Raw genomic sequence first — 20,685 nt, forward strand, 5'->3', positions numbered from 1 at the left:
CGCTGTCCTGACCTCGTGATCTGCCCGCCTTGGCCTCCCAAAGTGCTGGGATTACAGGCTTGAGCCACTGCGCCCGGCCAACTATTAGTATTTTTTATACTTTGGGCTTCTAATCTGTATCCAGTGTCGAGAATAACTCAGGATAAAATAGATACAAGCAAGGCTCTAGTTATGTTTCATTTTTTTAATTAAAAAATTTAATTCAAGCTATGCAGTTGTAAGACTAGTACAGAGACATCTCATGTACCCTTTACTCAGTTTACCTCAGTTGTAATATGTTGCAAAACTATAGTATAATGTCACAACCAGGATATTAACATTGATACAGTCAAGACAATTTTTTTCATTTTTTTATTTTTAATTTTTGTGTGTGCATAGTAGGTGTATATATTTCTGGGGTAAATGAGATTTTTTGATACAGGCATGCAATGTGAAATACCACATTGTGGAGAATGTGGTATCTATCTCTTCAAGTATTTATCCTTTGTGTTACAAAAATTCCAATTACACTTCTTTATTCTTAGTTATTTTAAAATGTACAATTAAGTTATTATTCACTATAGTTAACTCTGTTGTGCAATCAAATAGTAGGTCTCATTCATTCTCCTTTTTTTTTCTTGTACCCATTTAACACACAACATTTTTATCACCCTAAGTATTCCTCATGCTGCATATTTATAACCACCCACTCATCTTTATCCTTAAGCCCTGGCAACCACTAATCTGTTCTCAGTTTCTATAATGTAGTCATTCAAAAATATTATATAAATTGAATAATATACACCACGGTAAGTTTTTCAGAATGAGGCTTTTACTTAGCACAATACTCTGAATAATTGTCCAGGTGGATTGGTCTTTTTTCTCTTTCAGCACTTGAAAACATGTTGTGCTACTTCCTTCTGGCCTTTACGGTTTCTAATGAGAAATCTGCTGCTTTCAAATTGTTCTTTTTTCCCATAGTAAGGTATCTTTTCTGTCCTGTGCACCCCCACCCACCTCCCTGGCCTGATTTCAAGATTTCTTTCTTGGTCCTTAGTTTTCAAAAGTTTGACTATAATGTGTCTTTCTTTGAGTTACTCTTTGGCATTTGCACAAGTTTTTAAATCTATAGGTTTAGGTGTTTTAGAAAAGTTTATCCATTATTTCCTTGAGCATTTTTTAAACGTTATCCTCTTTCTGCTCTCCTAGACCTCCAATGACATGAATGATCAATTTTTTGTTTTGGTCCTAGAGACCCTTAAAGCTCTGTTCATTTATTCTGGTCTATTTTTCTCTCTTTTGTTCAGATTCAGTAATTTTAAATATTTTGTCTTCTAGTTATCTGATTTTTCCATTCTCTTCATTCTGTTCTTGAGCCCATTTGTTCAGTTTTAAATTGTAGTTATTATTTCAGTTCTAAAATTTCCCCTTAGCTCTACATTATTTCCTCTATTTCTGAGACTTTCTATTGTTATTTCTGTTGTTACTTTCTACAAACGTTTCTCTTGTTACTTTCTATTGTTAATTTCTACATTTTTATTGTTACTTTCTATTATCATTTTTATTATTACTTTCTATTGTTACTTTCTCTATATAATAAAGAGTCTGACTGCGTGTTATGATGTTTGACTGCTGACAACTTTGAAAGCCTCATTTTTTTAAAGTCTCACTTCTTCTTTCCCTTCCTCCTCACATTTGGGCAATTTAATTTAATTCAATTTAATAGGAAGGCTGTATGTTCCCTTCTTGGGGACTAGCAAGATACTTAAAGCACAAAAGCTCTGCCCTCATGTGGGAACTTTCACCTTGATCCCACCTTTGAGTTAATAAAAACCCAAGCCAGTCACCTTGGAGGCAGTGAGGGGGAAGGTTTCCAGGATGCTTGAGTTACAGGAAAGGCTATAGGTAAGGTAAGTAAAATTATGGCATCTTATATGATATGTTCAGGAAGCATATTTGGCATTCTATAGTTGGAATTACAGATGGGAAGAGAATAGGAAAGTTGGAAGTTTTTGGCCAAGTTTCATCTATTATGGGCAGATTCTGCAGTAATTTTGTGTTGGCTTTCTGGACTGGTTGCTGTAGAGGTTGTAGGACAAAGTGTTATATATGGTTTGGCCATTGTCCTTTGTGTATCCAGACTCTCAAATCTAGTTTAATATAACTTAGACAAGTATGGTACTCAGGTATCTTTCCTTGAAAATGTACTTAAATATACCCTCTGACTATTAAAAAGGTATTCAAATAATGAATTTAAGAAAAGATAGGCCAGGCATGGTGGCTCACACCTGTAATCCCAGTACTTTGGGAGGCCAAGGCAGGCTGATCACGAGGTCAGGAGATAGAGACCATCCTGGCTAACACGGTGAAATCCCGTCTCTACTAAAAATACAAAAAATTAGCTGGGCATGGTGGCGGGCGCCTGTAGTCCCAGCTACTTGGGAGGCTGAGGCAGGAGAATGGCATGAACCCGGGAGGCAGAGCTTGCAGTGAGCCGAGATCGTGCCACTGCACTCCAGCCAGGGCAACAGAGCAAGACTCCGTCTCAAAAAAAAAAAAAAAAAAAAAAGATAAGCTATGATATAATAGGAATGGTAATATACATTGAAACTAGTCAAATATGGAATTGTATAAATTATTCTCCAAACTTGGATAGAAAAAATAAAGTGAAATTAACATTGAAAGAGACTGCATTATAAAATGTTAAGAATATGTCTAAAATTTTATATTACATATATATATATATATATATATATATATATATATATATATACAGAAACCAGGAAATGTGGGAAAAGTAGAGAAAGTAAATATATGCTAAATATTTCATTTTATTTTGGAGAAGTTAAAATATATTTGTCCATTTCTAATGTTGAAAATTAAAGAAATATTCTGCAATTAAAAACTTTACGCAAGTAGATTAAAAACTCAATACATCAATAAATTGGGGGAAAAATACGACCATATTTCCACACAACACACCCACAAACCAAGAACAACTTATCTTTCAAAAATCATTCAAAAATATTTAAAGATAGGAATAAAAAGAAACATTGATTTAAAAAAGGTCAATTACATCAGTTAATATAAGAAAACACTTATAATTAAAAATTAAGACTATTTGCTTTTTTTGATATCTAAGAGTATGTTTTTTAAAGTAAACTTCTGTTAAAGGAAAATTTCAAAGAAATTAAAATCATTTCTCTCATACAAATATGAAGCATATATGTGTTAAAATTTTTATTTAACTCATTATTAATGAGAGAATCAGTAAGATGTCACTACCAGTTCAAAAGAAAATCTTAAAACAGACATTTATAGATTAGGAATATTTTTATGCATTTAATTTCAAAAAACTCCTGCTGCTTCCACAGTGAGTGAAGGGAGTCAACTGAATCTTCAACAGAATTTATTTGCACATTTATAGAAAATAATTATTTTTCAATTCTATCAGTTATTTACAATTTAAGGCGTTGTAAAATATTTCAATGGCAATGAAAAAGCGTAATCTCCACAGGATCAGATTGGATAACTCCCAGAGGGATTTGTTCTTAAAAATGCATACGTGGCCGGGCGCGGTGGCTCATGCCTGTAATCCCATCATTTTCTACTCAGGAGGCTGAGGCAGGAGAATCGCTTGAGTCCCGGGGGCGGAGTTTGCCGTGAGCGGAAATCCAGTGAGACTCCGTCCGGGGCGGGGGTTGGGGGGGTAGGGAAGCATATGTTTCCCCAGAAGCAGAATTAGTTTTCTACACTGCTGAGAAACTCATAAAAAATAAAAATAATAGTATTTATTTAGCATTACTCTGTGCAACTACTCAAGATGATGATTATGTATTAATACACTGATCCTCAGAGTAACTGTTTTTGGGTGGAGGGCGGCGGGAGAGAGGAGCTAACATTTTAGTATATTTCTAAGCATATTGAGCCTAATATCTAAAAAGTATAAGTTAATGGTAAGAAATTCAGAACTAGAGCTTTAGAGTGAGATGTGATCTACTGACATAAATTTTGGAGTAAACTAGTTTTTAGTGATTTCTTTATTTCGGAAATTTTGCTTAGAACATGTTTCTTTGGTTTCACTATCTGGGCTGTCTCAATGACTGGTCGCAGCCCTAGGGCCTTGGGAAGCCTCCCACTGGAAATCATGTTGCTGAGGTTTATACTATACATCTAAGTATAGACTATCTTATCTTCCTTATGCACTTGACGTACAAAAAAGAGCACTTAGGCAGGGAACTAAATATGCTATCCTCTATTCTCATAACCACCTACACATTTTGATGGTTGTTTTTCTTACTTGCCATTTTCAGAAATTCGTTTTTGTCAAATATGGTCAAGAGTGACTAAACTCATCTTGTTCTATGGCAGTACTTAATATTCTTAGATCCTATTTGGCTTAACACACGAAGATTAAACTTGACAATGATGAACTTTACCTGAGTTCAGTGTCCCCAGTAAACAGTGAAGGTTAATCCCACCCCCAAACTTTTATTTTCTAAAGTTTGTCCCCAACTTTTTGTGCTGTGGGGAAGTGATTTGCTGCAAGGAATCACCCTTGGCCTTACATCTCACATAAGATTCACAGGTGACTTCCTTGACATAGATCCTCAAAATTCCCATTTTTGATCTCATAAATTATTAACTCAGCTGTTTTGTCTCCACCCTGAAACTAGGTAGACATTGAGAAAATGAATAACAGACAATGGTCAGACTCCATACAAAATAGAATATCTGATCGACAATCTGTATACAACTAGCCTAGAAAGCCAATATACCATTTATAGTAACTAGTCCAGGAAGACAATTTTAATCTATAAATCAGGTTTGCAGGAAGTCAGACTCTCTCTAGCACCCAGTCAAGAATCTAAACAAAAACCCTTATAACAATTAGTCCCACATAGCCAGGACTTCATTAGTAATTGACCGATTCCCTAACTATTGCCCCCACTTCCAACTTGGGACCAAACAAGGGATAGTCAAATATATACCCCTAACCAATCACATAGGATGCCCCACTTCTAATTAGCCTGTCTGCACCTTCCCCATGCCAACAGCCTCCAATCGTGTCCTACCTGAAGCCCTCCCTCTTTTCCATCATAAAGCTTTCCCACTACCCTATCTGCGTTTGAGTCTCTGCCAAGGGCAAATGATGGTTGGTAGCTCACTCACTTGCTACAGCAATTTTTGAATAAATAACTTTCCTTTATTCTTATTTAAGTGGTCTTTGTTTATGGCCACAACAAAGAGATAAACATTTCTTGATTCAGATTCTTCCAATTTACAAAAACCGTCTCAACTGTAAAGTCACCCCATCTATAACTTGCTACTCCTTTCTCTAAAAGTAAAGCAAAATCACCATACTGATACACACTGATATTTTGGGCAGCTGAGCATCTGGGGTGCTCTTCTTATTGCAATAGCTTGAATAAAATAATTTTCTACTTTCTCATGAACAGTATATTCTTTCTGTAACCTAAATTCATATTTGCATAATGAATTGGAAAACATCGCTACTTAAAAAAAATCATGCCAACTGTATTTAAATGTTTAAACTCACAAAGGAGGGGAGGAAAGAATAAAGAAAGGAAAGTAAGTAGGAAGGAGGAAAAAGGAGCCAGGAGGGAGGGAAGAAACTGGGAGAAAATGGCAGGGAAATGATATTCAATTCTCTAAAACAAGGAGTTCATACGTGTCTAAACCAAAGATAGAAAAGAACATTGAATGTATAAATACCAGTGATATACTCTGTGAGAATTCTGCCTTGCTCCAAGTAGAATTTTCTCTGTATTTAAAGAACGTACGAGCAATAGCTTCTGTTTTCATTTTATTTTGGGGGCACAAATTAAAGTTGAGTATTTTCTTCATGAAAGTATCAATTCAGGTTAGAATTCAGAATAGGTGGGTAGTTAATTCTAAGATTTTTGTACCAATGTATTAGTCATTTCCCAAGTGTAGAAGAAAAAATAATTGAGGCTGTCATTGCCTACATTTACTACTGATTTATTCAATTTACTCAATAAACCATTTCTTAAGCAACCACTATGTGTCAGGCAATGTACTTGGAGCTAGAAATTCAAGATGAATAAGGTATAGTTATGTCTGTTCCCAAGAAACTCACACTTCAGTTCTGGAGATAGACTTGGAAAAAGGTAACTAAAAATACAGTGTACATTTCATTGTTTCTTATTTTAGAGTATTTTATGCTTTTTGACATTACTTTCCTTTTCTGTTGAAAACACCTCTTTATTTTATCATTTTTATGAAGTTAAAATTAGTACTTATCTCTACATATAGAACTACCAACTCATATTTCAAAAGGATCACCAAAAGGGAAACATTTTATACTAAAGAGAAAACTCCTTTTATACAGTTGGAGATTGTGGTTCAAGTATTTATAAATTAATTAGGATTACCATTCAGACACAAAATTATCTTTTCAAAATTTGTAATGTTCTCTCACCAATAACACTGGCATACAATTCTCAAGTACATTAGTATTTCTTCTGTTTATAACACTAACCTCCCTGCTAATAGTCTTGACTTTTAGAGATTTGTTTAGGGTTGATGAGATTATTGTTTTTTTAAAAAGATGCTGTTTTTATCTGTCTGAGTTCATATTAAATTTTCAACTACATTTTTTCAAGACTCTGTTATCACCAATAGTAGCTTCTGTTACTGCTGAATGATTATAATCAGCTGATCACTTAAACTCTGTGTCACTTGCTCTGCAATGTTTCATCTCTTTAACAAAATGCATCATTTTAAGCAAGCTTTATAAATAAATAACGTGCTAGTTATCAACAACAATGAAATTCTTAAGTAGTGTGTTTGATAAATAGGCCTTGATTATGAGAAACACAATCTAATTTTTTGCAGCCTACTGAGAAAATGATTATTAGATGTGGTGAAAATCTCTACTAAGCACTCAGAGCAATGAAAATCTATATTCCAGCAGTGAATACATTCCATTTAATATTTCCTTCCCCCTTCCTCTCCTCTATTTTCCTTAATCAAAAGCAAAAACACTTTTAAAAGTCATCAACGGTTTCTGTGAAACTTTCTAAGAAAAGTTTATTGAATTCCTTTTTGTTCAACTGCTCTCAGAAAGTAACCATTGGCACCTACTTCCAGTTACAGTAACATCATAATAACATTCTTATCCCTGCTAACCTCTAGGTTTGTGTGTCTCTAACTGTCTAGTAGGGGAAAAAAAAGGAAAAAGAAAACCACTCAATCTGGATCCATAGATAATTGGCAAGTGGCAAAAGGCAGACTCAATTAACTCAGATTATTAACAGAGACATGCTACATCTGGTCATGGCTGAGTCTGTTTGTCCAGAAACATCTATCAAATAAATGATTAAAATCAAGACCCAGCAGATGTGCATCTCTTCATACATGGCCCTGTTTCTCTAATATAAGAAAATATACTTAATCTGAGAATATTTTTTCTTAATTGTAGAACTCAAAGTCAGGATTTGGAAAATGGAAAATAACCTGGAAAAAGACATCTGTACATGTTTATTTAAGTTTTCCCCCTTGCCTTTTGCCTTTGCTGCACTAAAATGGTGTAGAATGAGAAACAATCTGTATTCTTGCCTTTTGCCTACAGCCCTGAAGGAAAACCTGCTGGGATTGGCTGCAGATGGTTTCATTGCGAGAGAAGAATGTGCCTCCTTTTGGCTGCCTGTTCTGTATGCATGATCAAGCCCCAGTCAATGCTTCATGTGCCTCATTAACTGCGGGACAGGAAGAAGTATGATGCTCCCAAAATACATTCCCTTTTCTCCAGCTAAGGCCAATATTATGAAAAGGAAACAATTCAGAAATTAGAAGTTATATGCTGTTAAAAAATTTTTGTATAGCCAAACTCAGTCTCCCTTTATTAACAGTGAATAGCTGTTATTAAAGTGGCACATTAGCTCACACTGACTTGTTTACTTCAAAGTGGACACTACTGGAAAGGGAAATGAACCATCATCTCTCAGCACCCTGAGCCTGAAATACATAAGGTACTCAGACTGCATGATGTAAAGTCAAAAAGAGCAATTGTTTTGAGAAAACCAGAGTGTTAAATTATCTTAAAGACTCTATTTGCACTGGGAAGTTGTGCATTAAAATATTTACTAAGTATGATTTTTCCACTTTGAGAGTCCTAAAGCAAAGCAAATTTGCTTAGAGTTTCTGAACTTAAAGCATATTTTAAAATTATTTACATGAAGATAATTAACACTTATTGAACTCTTATCATAAACAGGTGCTTTACATTTATATATAACTTTATATCTCCAATAATATAGCAAAGTCATTATGATGAATCCGTCCTATAGTTAGAGCTTAAAAAAAATGTTAAGTACCTTGTTCAAGATTCCTTCAAAACAGTCAGGGATAACTAAGCCCAGGCTTTCTCCTTTAGGCTGATGAAAATCACCTTCTCTGCTGCATCACAAGTTCATGGAGGGTGGAGATAAAAGCAAGCTAGAGAAGAGTTTGGGACAGATAATTTCCAAGCACTCTTCCTCTTCATAGTAAAATTTTAATTTGAATGTTTAGAATAATCAGTTTGTTTAAGTGGTAGGCCAAGGGCAAAGATAAGTAGTTATCCTTCCCATTTGGGATTAGAAGCTTTGTTGTTAGATAAAATAATGTTCATATTTTTATTATTTTTATTGATTTTTAATCAAAATCATATAATATACCTCAGATAGAAAGTAAAACACAAGAGCTAATGATTGAATGAGGTGGTCTACATCCCAGTTCTCGTCCCCAGAGGAAAATACTGTTTTGTTTTGTTTTGTTTTTTTCTCTGTCACCCAGGCTGGAGTGCAGTGGCATGATCTCGGCTCACTGCAACCTCTGCCTCCCGGGTTCAAGCAATTCTCCTGCCTCAGCCTCCTGAGTAGCTGAGATTACAGGCGCATGCCACCACACCAGGCTAATTTTTGTATTTTTAGTATAAATCGGGTTTCACCATGTTGATCATGCTGGTCTCAAACTCTTGACCTCGTGATACGCCCGCCTCGACTTCCCAAAGTGCTGGGATTACAGGCATGAGCCACCATGCCTGGCTTGATCCTCATGGTTTAGTTCCCTCGATCTATTAAATAATGTTTATTAATTTTATGTATTGATTATTTTAGATAACATCTATTTTCTTACTGCTGAAATACATGAAAAATTATGTAACATATAACACCCCAAATCTCCTTCTACCTCCTCCCAAAATGTTGATAGTTATTATAATCTCTTCCACTGAAAAAGGCTTTTCTGTATTATCAATTGGTTCACCTGATATCGGTAAACAGGGAAATCATGTTAGTAAAAATGTGGAACTTGTTGATATTTTTTTCCTAGGAAAGGGGAAACAGAACAGAAGTAGAACTATAATTTCAAGGAAAAAAGCACTCTGCTGTCTTCTGCACAATCAAGTAGCCCTTTAAGCTCTATTTTAAGAAAATTATTTTTGAATATCTGTATGTAGATATTTTCTTGGTTCCTCAAATCTGGCAGGTTGCTCTTCTTGTATCCCAAACTCCCCTTCTGTCTTCATGCCTTTTGACCAGAAGACAAGTATTTCCAATCTATTGCTTTTGTGCATTTTTAAATAAGCCCTGAGGAAGCCTCCAGCCTGGGCTCTGTTATTTCTCAAGATACTGATTATTGTTTTTTTTAGTGCTCAGGGTAGTTGTATGATTTTGACTTGCCATGGTCCTATTTTTTACCCTTCTTACCTTGTCATTTTTAAAGAGTGCAGTTTTGCAGAACAAAAGCTTATTTACAAGAACACAGATATTATGATAGGGCAGAAAGTCCTACATTTTTAGTTGTGTTTTGCTTAACTTTTCTTGTGCTTAACAATTTGAAAATTTGGTGTTATACTTAAATCTCTCATTTTTTTGTCCTAACAAATGTCACCGGCATTCCCTCATTCTCTCTCCCTTTGGTTATTGGGTATTTGGCTCCCTTCCACTTTCCTCAAACTTACCTACCTTTTTTTTCCCCCTTATGTTGCCTCTGACCTACATTTCTTTCAGTATAGGTAAATTTTATTCGCTTCTCTATGTTTTGTTTATATGCAGATTCTAAGCTTTGTAAACATTAATTGATTTGTATTATCATACAGCCACAGTCCGCAGAAAGACTAAAATAATCATTTAGGCTATGATTACATTATTTTATTTGTGGTTCCAAAGTTATGACCAGTTTGCACAAAAATGGGAATATTTCTGGTGTAAAGTTCATATGTATTCTCCTTGGTATATTCAATAAATTCTTCAAGTCAGGATTGTTTATAGCTTGTGTCATATTTTGAACGACGCTTTTCAGTTTTTTGTTTTCATTTCTTTTCCTTTTCTGTTTGTTTCTGTTTGAATATTTATTTCTTACTAATTTCCAAATACTGCTTTCCTTTTTTTTCTGGGGGTAGTTTGAATATTTTATTAGATTTTTCTTGAAATCTTTTTCACTATTTTTTATTTTCTCACCTTTGTTCAGGTATAATTAACAAAATTGTATGTAAGTTGTACAACATGATGATTTGATATGTGTATACATTGTAAAATAATTACCACAGTCAAATTTTTTAACATATTCCTTATCCCTCATAGTTACCATTTGTGTGTGTGTGTGTGTGTGTGTGTGTGTGTGTGTGGTAAGAACGCTTAATACTACTGTCTTAGCAAATGTTAAAGGACACAAGACAGTATTATTAGCTATAGTTACCAGGTTGTATATTAGAGCTACAGAACTTATTCATCTTATGACGGAATGTTTGTGCATTTTGATCCACATCTCCTCATTTTCCCCACTCACTCCCCAGGCTCTGACAACCACTGTTTTCCTCTCTATTTCTATGAATTAAATTTTTTTAGATTCCACATATAGGTGAGATCATTCAGTATTTGTCTTCCTCTATCTTGTTTTTCATTTAGCGTAATGTCCCCAAGTTCATCCATGTTGTTGCAAATGGCCAGATCTTCTTTTTTTTAAGGTTTAATATTATTGAATTATGTGTGCATATACACAGATACACACACACACACATAAGCACACTTGACGATTGTGAATAATGGTATAGTGAACATGAGACATAGGAGTGCAGATATCTCTTTGAGATATTGATTTCATTTCCTTTGGATGTATATTCAGAAGTGGAATTGCTAGATCATATTGTAGTTCTATTTTTTAATTTTTTGAGGAAACACAGTACTGGTTATCACGATGGTTGTGCCAATTTACAAATTCCTACCAACAGTGTACAAATGTTCCCTTTCCTCCACATCCCATCAGTTTTTTCCCCTCTCCCACTCTCTGTGAGACTCTGTGATCAATCTTAGCATTTTGCCTACTATACATTTTGTTCTTTTGATACAGTACATTCTGATTTGATACATTACATTCTCTGAAAGACTACTTTGAAAACAAATCTCCTGAGTCTTTATATAAGATTTTTTCCATGTACCTCATTATTTTTACACTTCATTTGGCATCTAGTTCTCACATTTCACAATTATTTTTTCTGAAAATGGTGATGACTTGCTTCATGCTTTCTAGCATCCATTGTTGAGTAAAGCCAGATGATATTACATATACTGATAACACTCCACTGAAACATTTTCCCTGTATTCAACCCTGATTAGAATGATACCAAACCTAACATGTTTTAATCTTCACCTGATTTGTATACCTATCAAAGTCTGACACTGCTTACCAAACTTTTCTTATGAAAACACCAGCTTCTGCCGGTGTCTGTGGCAATATTCTCTCCTAGCTTTCCTCATAGCTATCTACCTGTTCCATCTATGTCCGCTTTATGAGTGGTTCTCCATAATGAATAAGGCAATTCCTCGCACATACAGAGTTATCCCTGTGTGTGTGACTGTGTGAGTGTGTGTATATAGTCTATATACACACAATAGGTATTATATATGTATTCTATATAATATATATTCACTGTATATATATCCACTATATATACTATATATACAATCTATATATCATATATACTATCACATATTATATTGTACATAATATATAGTATATATACTATATATAATATCCTATGTATCTTATATATATACTATATATCATATCCCATATATACTATATATACTATCACATGTATAACATATATATCACAAACATATATATATACTACATATATATATCTCACACACATATATATATCTAAATACTGCCAAATTTATGGCTCCAACTCTCCAGATTCATATATTTCTTTGCCCATTCTACATCTTCCCTTGGACATGTGAAAATAACCTCATATTCATCATGTCTAAAACTTGAAGTCATTTTCTACACACACACACACACGCACACGCACACACACAAGCACGCACTCTATTACACATAATCTGTTGTGCATTTAGGGTATTCTATCTCAAAGAATGATACTAAAATCCATCCAATTTCTTAAGCTAGGCACTTAGAAAATATCCTTGACTCCTTTCACTTTCTTACTTCCCTATCCAATCTATGACAAAATTCCGTTGATTTTACTTCATAAATCTCATTTGAATATTTCACACATCATCTACAGCTTTACCTTCTGGCTTAAGCTAACACCGTGTCTCACTGGATCATTACAATGGCCCCAACCTATCTGATTCTCTCCAATCTATTCTTCATTTGATAACCAGAATTTACTATTAAAAACCAGCAAATGTGGCTGGGCGCAGTGGCTCATGCCTGTAATTCCAGCACTTTGGAAGGCCGAGGTGTGCATTTTACTAGTTCAGGAGTTCGAGACCAGCCTAGTCAACATGGTGAAACCCTATCTCTACTAAAAATACAAAAGTTAGATGAGTGTGGTAGCGTGCACCTGTAATCACAGTTACTTGGAAGGCTGAGGCAAAATAATTGCTTGAACCCAGAAGGCGAAGGTTGCAGTGAGCCAAGATTGTGCCACTGCACTCTAGCCTGGTCAACAGAGAAAGACTCTGTCAAAAAAAAAAAAAAAAACGCAAATGTAATCATGTCACACCATCAGCTTAATATCTAACAGTCTTCTTAGTACATAAGCAAAGTAACTGTGCCCTCCTAGGCGCCACTGCAGTCACTCAAGCTGTACCTCTGTACCTGCGGACCCAGGCATCTCTGCACTCTCAGGGTCCCAAGAAGCCCCTCCTGCCCCAGCAGGCTGAGAAGTGCTTGCTTCCCTTGCCTGGCTTCTTCCTGCTTCCAGGGCCCACTCTAAACTCAGAGTAAAGTTGAGGCCAAACCTGGATGCTCTTGCAATCTGGTCAGGTGTGCATGCTCAGGGCATGGCTGATACATCAGCTCCTGTGCTGCTTCAGTTCCTTCTGGACTTTGGGTGCTGACGGCATCGGAAGGAAGCCAAGTAGGGTTGAGGGCAGTTTGGCACAGGCCTGCAGGTGCCCTTTAGTACAAACAGCCTGGGCAATGATGGCAGGAGGCAGGCAGGCTCCTGAGAGAAAAAGGGCAGGCCCCTAATGAAGTTCCACCTTCAAATCAGGGATGGCCTGAAGCCTGGGGCCAGGCTGACAGACCAGAATGGAAACTTATGGTGCTTTTTTCATCCCCACCCATGGCCACCCATGAACAAATCAGCATGCAGTTCCTCCCCTCTGAAGCCCATAAAAACCCCGGATTCCGCCAGACTTGGAGAAATGAGGGATAACCTGCTTACAGAGAAGAGCTACCCACTCCAGTTTCCCCTCTCTACTGAGAGCTGAACACTCATCAGGGTGACCTGCCTATGGAGAGGAACTACCCACTGTGGGTCTCCTCTGAGCTATTCTATCCCTCGATAAAGCTCCTCTTCACTTTACTCACTCTCCGTTTGTCCACATACCTCATTCTTTCTGGATGTGGGACAAGAATCTGGGACCCACTGAATGGCAGGGCTGAAAGAGCTGTAACACAAACAGGACCAAGATATGCCCCTTGCTTGCCAGGTTATGGTTGAGAAGAAGAGAAGAGAGAAGGAGAGAAAAGCTGCAGTCCTTCAGGGAGCTCACACCTAGGAGCTCCCTGGGCCAGGGCTGTGAGGCCCTTTTTGAAGCACTGAAATTTCTTGTGTCTCCAAACTTTCAGGTGTTACCGAATTCCCCAGTGCCAGTGTGGAACCTGCTTGAAGGATGCCTGGTCCAACTGCAGCCTCACAGGGAGCTGGCACTCATGCCTGCACCTGGAGTTGCCTGCCCCACCGTAGCCAGTGTGCCTGGCCATGTGCAGTAGCTGGTCTCCATGCTTGTCCACACAGCTCTCACTGCTTCACTTGCCCTTGGCAGGCATGGGATCCAGGCCAGTAGCATGAGCCAAGCACAGCCTGCTAGGCCGAATAGGCCCAGTGGGCCCAAGAAAAACTTGGGCAAAGGCACCACTGGCCATAGAAGTTTCCAGCTGTTGAAGCCACAACCCAGGGATCTCGTAACATTCCCACGAGTCCTACTTAACTCTACATCCTCATCTCTCATCAGTTTCCTCATTTTGGTTACCATCACCTTGGCTTTCTTCTGTTCCTAATGTGTATCTCATTCTTTCTTAATGAGATAACCTTTTAACCTACTTGTCCATTTGCATGAAATAATCTTTGCTTATATTCTATCTTTCATGAGATGGTGTGGTTCACCTATTCAGACTGAAATTACCGTCTCTATTCCTGTTTCCCAGGCTGGGTCCATTTTTGTTTGTTTGTTTGTTTGTTTTTGTTATTGTTTTAGCTCACAGAATCTTTTTCTTTTTTAGGTCACTTAATTCAATTTTAATTGTGAATGTATGTGTATGATTATGTAACTAATGCCTGTTTTCTCTACTAAAATCTAAGATCTGTGAGAGCAAGCACTCTTCTATTTTCGTTCTTGGTCTATGCTTACTACAGAACCTGGAAAGCAATAGACACCTAACTAAAGTCTGTACAATTATTTAGCCAAAGCATAAGTCATGAATGGGAGACCAAGTCCAGAAATGATGAGGGATAAGGGGATTTGAAGCTGTTTTTTACATTGATGCAAAACATAAAAAAATACAGAGTTATCTGAATAGTGTTTCCTGTCCTTGAAAAAGCAAGCATAATGATCTCTATTAGTCTATTTTATCCCACAAGCCCCAAGAAAAAGCAAATAATTGAATTTATCTCTTATAGTTTTAAGTCATTTTTCTACAGTGAACATTCACCAACTTTCACTTTTCTCTTGCTTAATTTCATTAATTTGTTTTTAAGACCTTCTCTTTCAGGATATTATTTATGGTGCTACCTAAAATAAACGATCTATGAATAATAATTCAGATTACTTTTATCTGTTTAGATAAAAATAAACAAGTTTAGCATTTCATTGTTTACAATGATAATTCCCAGTGAAACTGGCATAGCCTAAGAAAGGTAGAATGGTGGTTCATTGGATCAAAGTAAAGAATTATTCGAGCTTTTATTTATATCTGTTATAAATCTAAAGTATGAAATAAAGTTGTAATAATATCTAATATATAAATTGATACATATCAGAAAGTGATGTATTTGATTAGATTGAAAAGAGAAATAAGAAAACTGCATGAATTAGCCAAATTTATTTAGTGGTGTGTGTGTGTGTGTGTGTGTGTGTGTCTTACAAACTCCACTTAATAATCTCCACTACCTGATTAGGAATCCATTGTACTCTGATATCCAGATATTATTGAGTTAACAGAAAAGCACTAATATATTTCTTCTTCCTTAGACAATAATGAAAGAGCTTATAGAGTTAAAATACACGTAAGATAGAAAGACGTTTGCATATATAATGTCAACCTACGTCCACTGTAGGGAAAGTAAAATTTCTTGTTAGTATTGCTTACATATCTTATGATTCTGAGTAATTAGTAAAGGTTTCTGAAAATAATGATTTTGAGTTTGAACAAGCATATTTTGTTCAAGTAATCAAAGTTTTGGTGAAACTAAAGACAGCATCACCTTCATTGCTAGCTCTAACTTTTAATTTTATACCTTTGTAAGTAGCATTGATTTGTTATATTTATAAATTATGTATCCAATAAAAGGAAAATAAAAGAATAAAACAGCTTAACGGTTTAGGCCAAAAGTTTGACCTTACATTGGCTTTATTTTTAAAATGTTTGCTTTATGTAAATCATTATTCCAGTCAAATTTAATCAAAATTCATACACAAGATACATTGTGAATATGCCACAATATGTTAATATTAGGATTATTGTTTTAAAATATTCGGAGACTTGTCCAACTAGCCAAAATAATTGCTTTACTTTCACTATAAACTAATGTGCTAAGTTGTTGAACAAGTTTTAGAATATTACCCTCATCCTTAACTGAACTGGCCAAATTTTATTTTATAGACTGTATAATGTAGGATAATGGAATAAATTTTTTGGTTTTACTTTTTAATTTTTTTTTTTTTGAGACAGAGCCTCACTCTGTCACCAGGCTAAAGTACAGTGGCACCATCTTGGCTCACTGCAACCTTCGTCTCCCGGGTTCAAGTGATTCTCCTGCCTCAGCCTCCCGAGTAGCTGGGACTACAGGTGCGTGTCACCATGCCCGGCTAATTTTTGTGTGTTCAGTAGAGACAGGGGTTCACCATGTTGGCCAGGATGGTCTCGACCTCCTGACCTCATGATCCGCCCACCTCAGCCTCCCAAAGTGCTGGGATTACAGGTGGGATCCACTGTGCCTGGCCTGGTTTTACTTTTAACTAGTCTAATTGAAATGAAATTGAAATGCACCTAATATTATTCCAATTTCTGGCTACATTATTTTAAACCATGTGTACCCTGGAATAGCACTAATTAATAAATTGTTACTATACCCTTATTTTATTCTTCATCAGTATATATATTTTTAAAAACATGCATTTTTATTTAAATACTTACACTTGGCTCCTATTTCTTAGTGCAATCATTTAAACTCTACCAATTAACTGTAAAATATTAATAAGAAGTTAGCTGTTTAAAACAAATTGGGTTATCTCATTCATTCAGTGTTTAGAAATCAATACTTATTAAATTTCACAAGCAATACAATTCAAAAATTATAAAAATGATTTTGAAAAACTGGGTGGAATTTTGAGTAATTTTTCATGAGTAGAGCTCTCAGAACAGCTTTTTTAGAAAAATAGTATTTTTAAGTATTTAGATATATTGTTTTTATTTTTATTACCACAATTACTTGGTCATTAAATTTATTGTGTAAATAAAGAGTTTCCAGAAGAAATAGAATTATATCATGCACACTGATATTTGATCTGAATTCTCTATTACTTGAGCCTTTAGGCAAAAATTGACACAGAGCATCTATCTTCTTGTGCAATTTTAGGAATCTCTAAAATGTCCAAATCAAACGCTTGCCTGATTTTATTGTCCTGCTTTAGTCTATTGTAAGCCAGTGAGTCAACAATACTTATTGTGACTTCATTCTGCACAGAAGATAATTGGATTACAAAAAACTGGAAAACATTGAATTTTCCTGAAAGAAGAATGTAGCAGATATCAAAGGACATAACTGGTGTGGTCAGAGTTATAGCATAAAGATATCACATACTCTTCACATGTTAAAAATCTCAAAAGGGTCTACTCTGGTATTTTCTTTTAACAAATGAGGTTAAAATGAGAGGTAACTTTATGATTGGATATGTGCTTACCTCATAAATGTCCGTTTAAATTCATTTTAGGCAAAACAGTGAGCTATTGTTTGTAGATAGTTTGCTGAGTTGCTTAAGTCATGTTATTTATGTTTTAATTAGAAGATCAACCCTTGTGTAAAAAAGTTGAGCTTCACATTGTCCAGATTTCAAGATTAAGTCTGCACTGCGGCTGTCTTGTCCATTTTTGTTATTTTAGAGCTGTAAGCAACAAAGTTCCAAATAACAGGTAATACAATTTATTGAATATCTGTGAAGCTAAAAAAACCTACATGCATTATCATACTTAATCCTCATAATAAACTTTAAAGGTGGGTATTATTATTATTATCACCGGCATGTGGGTTATACAATTACATATTATTAATTTTCTTAATATAATTCTGACATGTGAACATTATAGAAGTTGTGTAAATCAAATTGAATAAAATTAAAATAAATAAAAACACCTATTGCCCAAACACCCATAGGTATTCATTTTTAATATTTCATTCTCTATCATGCATATATTTTTATAAAAGATAATAATACAGTTAAAATTTTAGGAATTGCTTGTTTCCTAAATATCAATGTGTTCTCATGATATTAAATACTTTTAGACAGCTATAATTTACATTATTATATGTATACTATATCTATATTTATTAAATCAAATGTAATTATTTAACCATACCATATTTTATGACTGGTACATTATTTATACTATGTGTTATTTTAAGAGTACTACTAGCTTGAAAACAATTACACATGTAATCATTAACATTTTAGAGATAACTGAGACACAGACTAAGCAAAACCTATTCAGGATACTGCCATCTCTAAAGCTTGTATTCTTGTTTAAACATTTAAATAACACTATTTTCTTATTACAGTTCCTGTACATGCTGATAATAACTTAATTACAATAAAAATTTTATTCTCAACCCTACCTGCCTGAGCCAAATTACTGTAAGATTTTAGTATTAGTTTTGTACACTTGTATTTTCCATTGATACTTTTCTTAGGCTATATTAGCAAAGGTAACATCAGTGAGATAGATAGTATGAACTTATTCTAACTCTTGCTAAATGTCACATTGCCAGGCCTTAACGCTGTATCAAATTTAACCTAGAGTGCAGAAAAATATTGCCCTTACAAAAAGCTGATACAATAGTGCTATTTTAAAACTTACATATTTCTTGACACATCTAATAAATAAAAATAACATTTTACTGATATTTAATCTTGATATTCTTTATTTTTAATTCAGGCCATTGTTCCTGACAATTAGTAAGTTTTGCCTATTTTAAAATGAATTGGAGATTGGCCCAAGATGGCCGATTAGAAGCAGGTGCAGCGCACGGCACCCATAGACAGGAATGAAAAGGGATGAATGAACTCAGCATCTTCAATTGAAATATCCAGATTTTCACTTGGGACTGACTAGGCAAACAACACAACACACAGAGAATGAAAAAAAAAAAAAGCCAGCGGTGGAGGGGTGATGGCCCACCCTGGAGTGGCATGGAGCCAAAGGAAGCCCCACCCCCAGCCGAGGGAACTGGTGAGTGATTGTCCAACCCTGCCTGGAAAACCATGCTTCTTCCATGCATCTCTGAAACTCATGGATCAGGAGATCCCTTGGTGAGCCCACACCATCTGGGCCTTGAGTCTGATATGTGAAGCAATGTGGAGTATCAGCAGAGCAGCCGCTCAGGCACACAGAGACCCAGGAGCTTCACACACTCTGATCCTGGGATGCCTGGTAAGATGGGGAATCTGTCTATACATATTTCTAGGAATGGGGCCGAATCCAGGAAGCCAAGCAGCATTGTTCTGTGGGCCCCACTTCCACAATGCCTCACAATTTAAGACCCACTGGCTTGGAATTCCAGCTAGCCAATGGCAGCAGGTTGAAGTCCACCTTTGATGGATCCAATTTCCCAGGGGCAACCACCAAGTCTGTGGTTTGGTCGACTCAGCCACTCCAGCGTGCTGGCTTTGGAGAATACAGGTAGTCTAGATGAGAAAGGGTCCCCACCGATGCAGCACACCTGCTCTACCAAAAAGCAGCCAGACTGCTTCTTTAGGACAGTTTCTGATCCTGTTCCTTCTAACTGAGTGAGACCTCCCAACAGAGGTCTCCAGTCATCTCCTACATGTGCATGTGGGCCAGCAACAGGTCAGTCCCCTTCTGGGACAAAGTTTCCAGAGGAAGGAGCTGGTTGACATCTTTGCTGTTCTGAAACCTTCATTCATGGTACCTCCAGGTATGGGAGAAACTGAGGCAACTGGAGTCTGGAGCAAATCCCCAGAGAACTGCAGCAGCCCTATGGTAAAGTGGCCTGACTGTGAAAAAACAAACAAATGGAAAACAACAACAACTGAGAAAAAAAGACCCCACAGAAACCTCGTTCAAAGGTCAGCAACCTCAAAAATTGAAGGTAGATAAGACTACAAAGATAAGAAAGAATCAACACAAAAATGCTGAAAACTCAAAAAGCCAGAGTGCCTCTGCTCCTTAAATGATAGCAACACCTCTCCAGCAAGGGCACTAAACTGAGCTGAGGCTGAGATGGCTGACTAACAGAAGTAGGCTTCAGAAGGTGGGTAATAATGAACTTCACTGAAGAAAAGGGCATGTTGTAACCCAATTAAAAGAAGCTAAGAATCATAATAAGAAAATACAGAAGATGATAGCCAGAATAAAATAAAATCAGTGTTTATCAAGGATATTGGCCTGAAGTTTTCTTATTTATTTATTTATTTATTTATTTATTGTATCTCTGCCAGATTTTGGTATCAGGATGATGCTGATCTCATAGAATGAGTTAGGAAGGAGTCCCTCCTTTTCAATTGTTTTGAATATTTTCAGTAGAAATGGTGTCAGCTCTTTTTCCTACCTCTAGTAGAATTCAGCTGTGAATCTGTCTGGCATTGGGCATTTTTTGGTTGGTAGGATATTACTGCCTAACTTTCAAAATTCTTTATTGGTTTATTCTGGGATTTACTTTCTTCCTGTTTCAGGCTTGGGGGGATGTTTCTGTCTAGGAATTTGCCCATTTTTTTTTAGATTTTTCTAGTTTATCTGCATAGA

This window comes from Gorilla gorilla, chromosome 14 (assembly GCF_029281585.2).
Source record: "Gorilla gorilla gorilla isolate KB3781 chromosome 14, NHGRI_mGorGor1-v2.1_pri, whole genome shotgun sequence".
In the NCBI taxonomy this organism is placed as follows: Eukaryota; Metazoa; Chordata; class Mammalia; order Primates; family Hominidae; genus Gorilla; species Gorilla gorilla.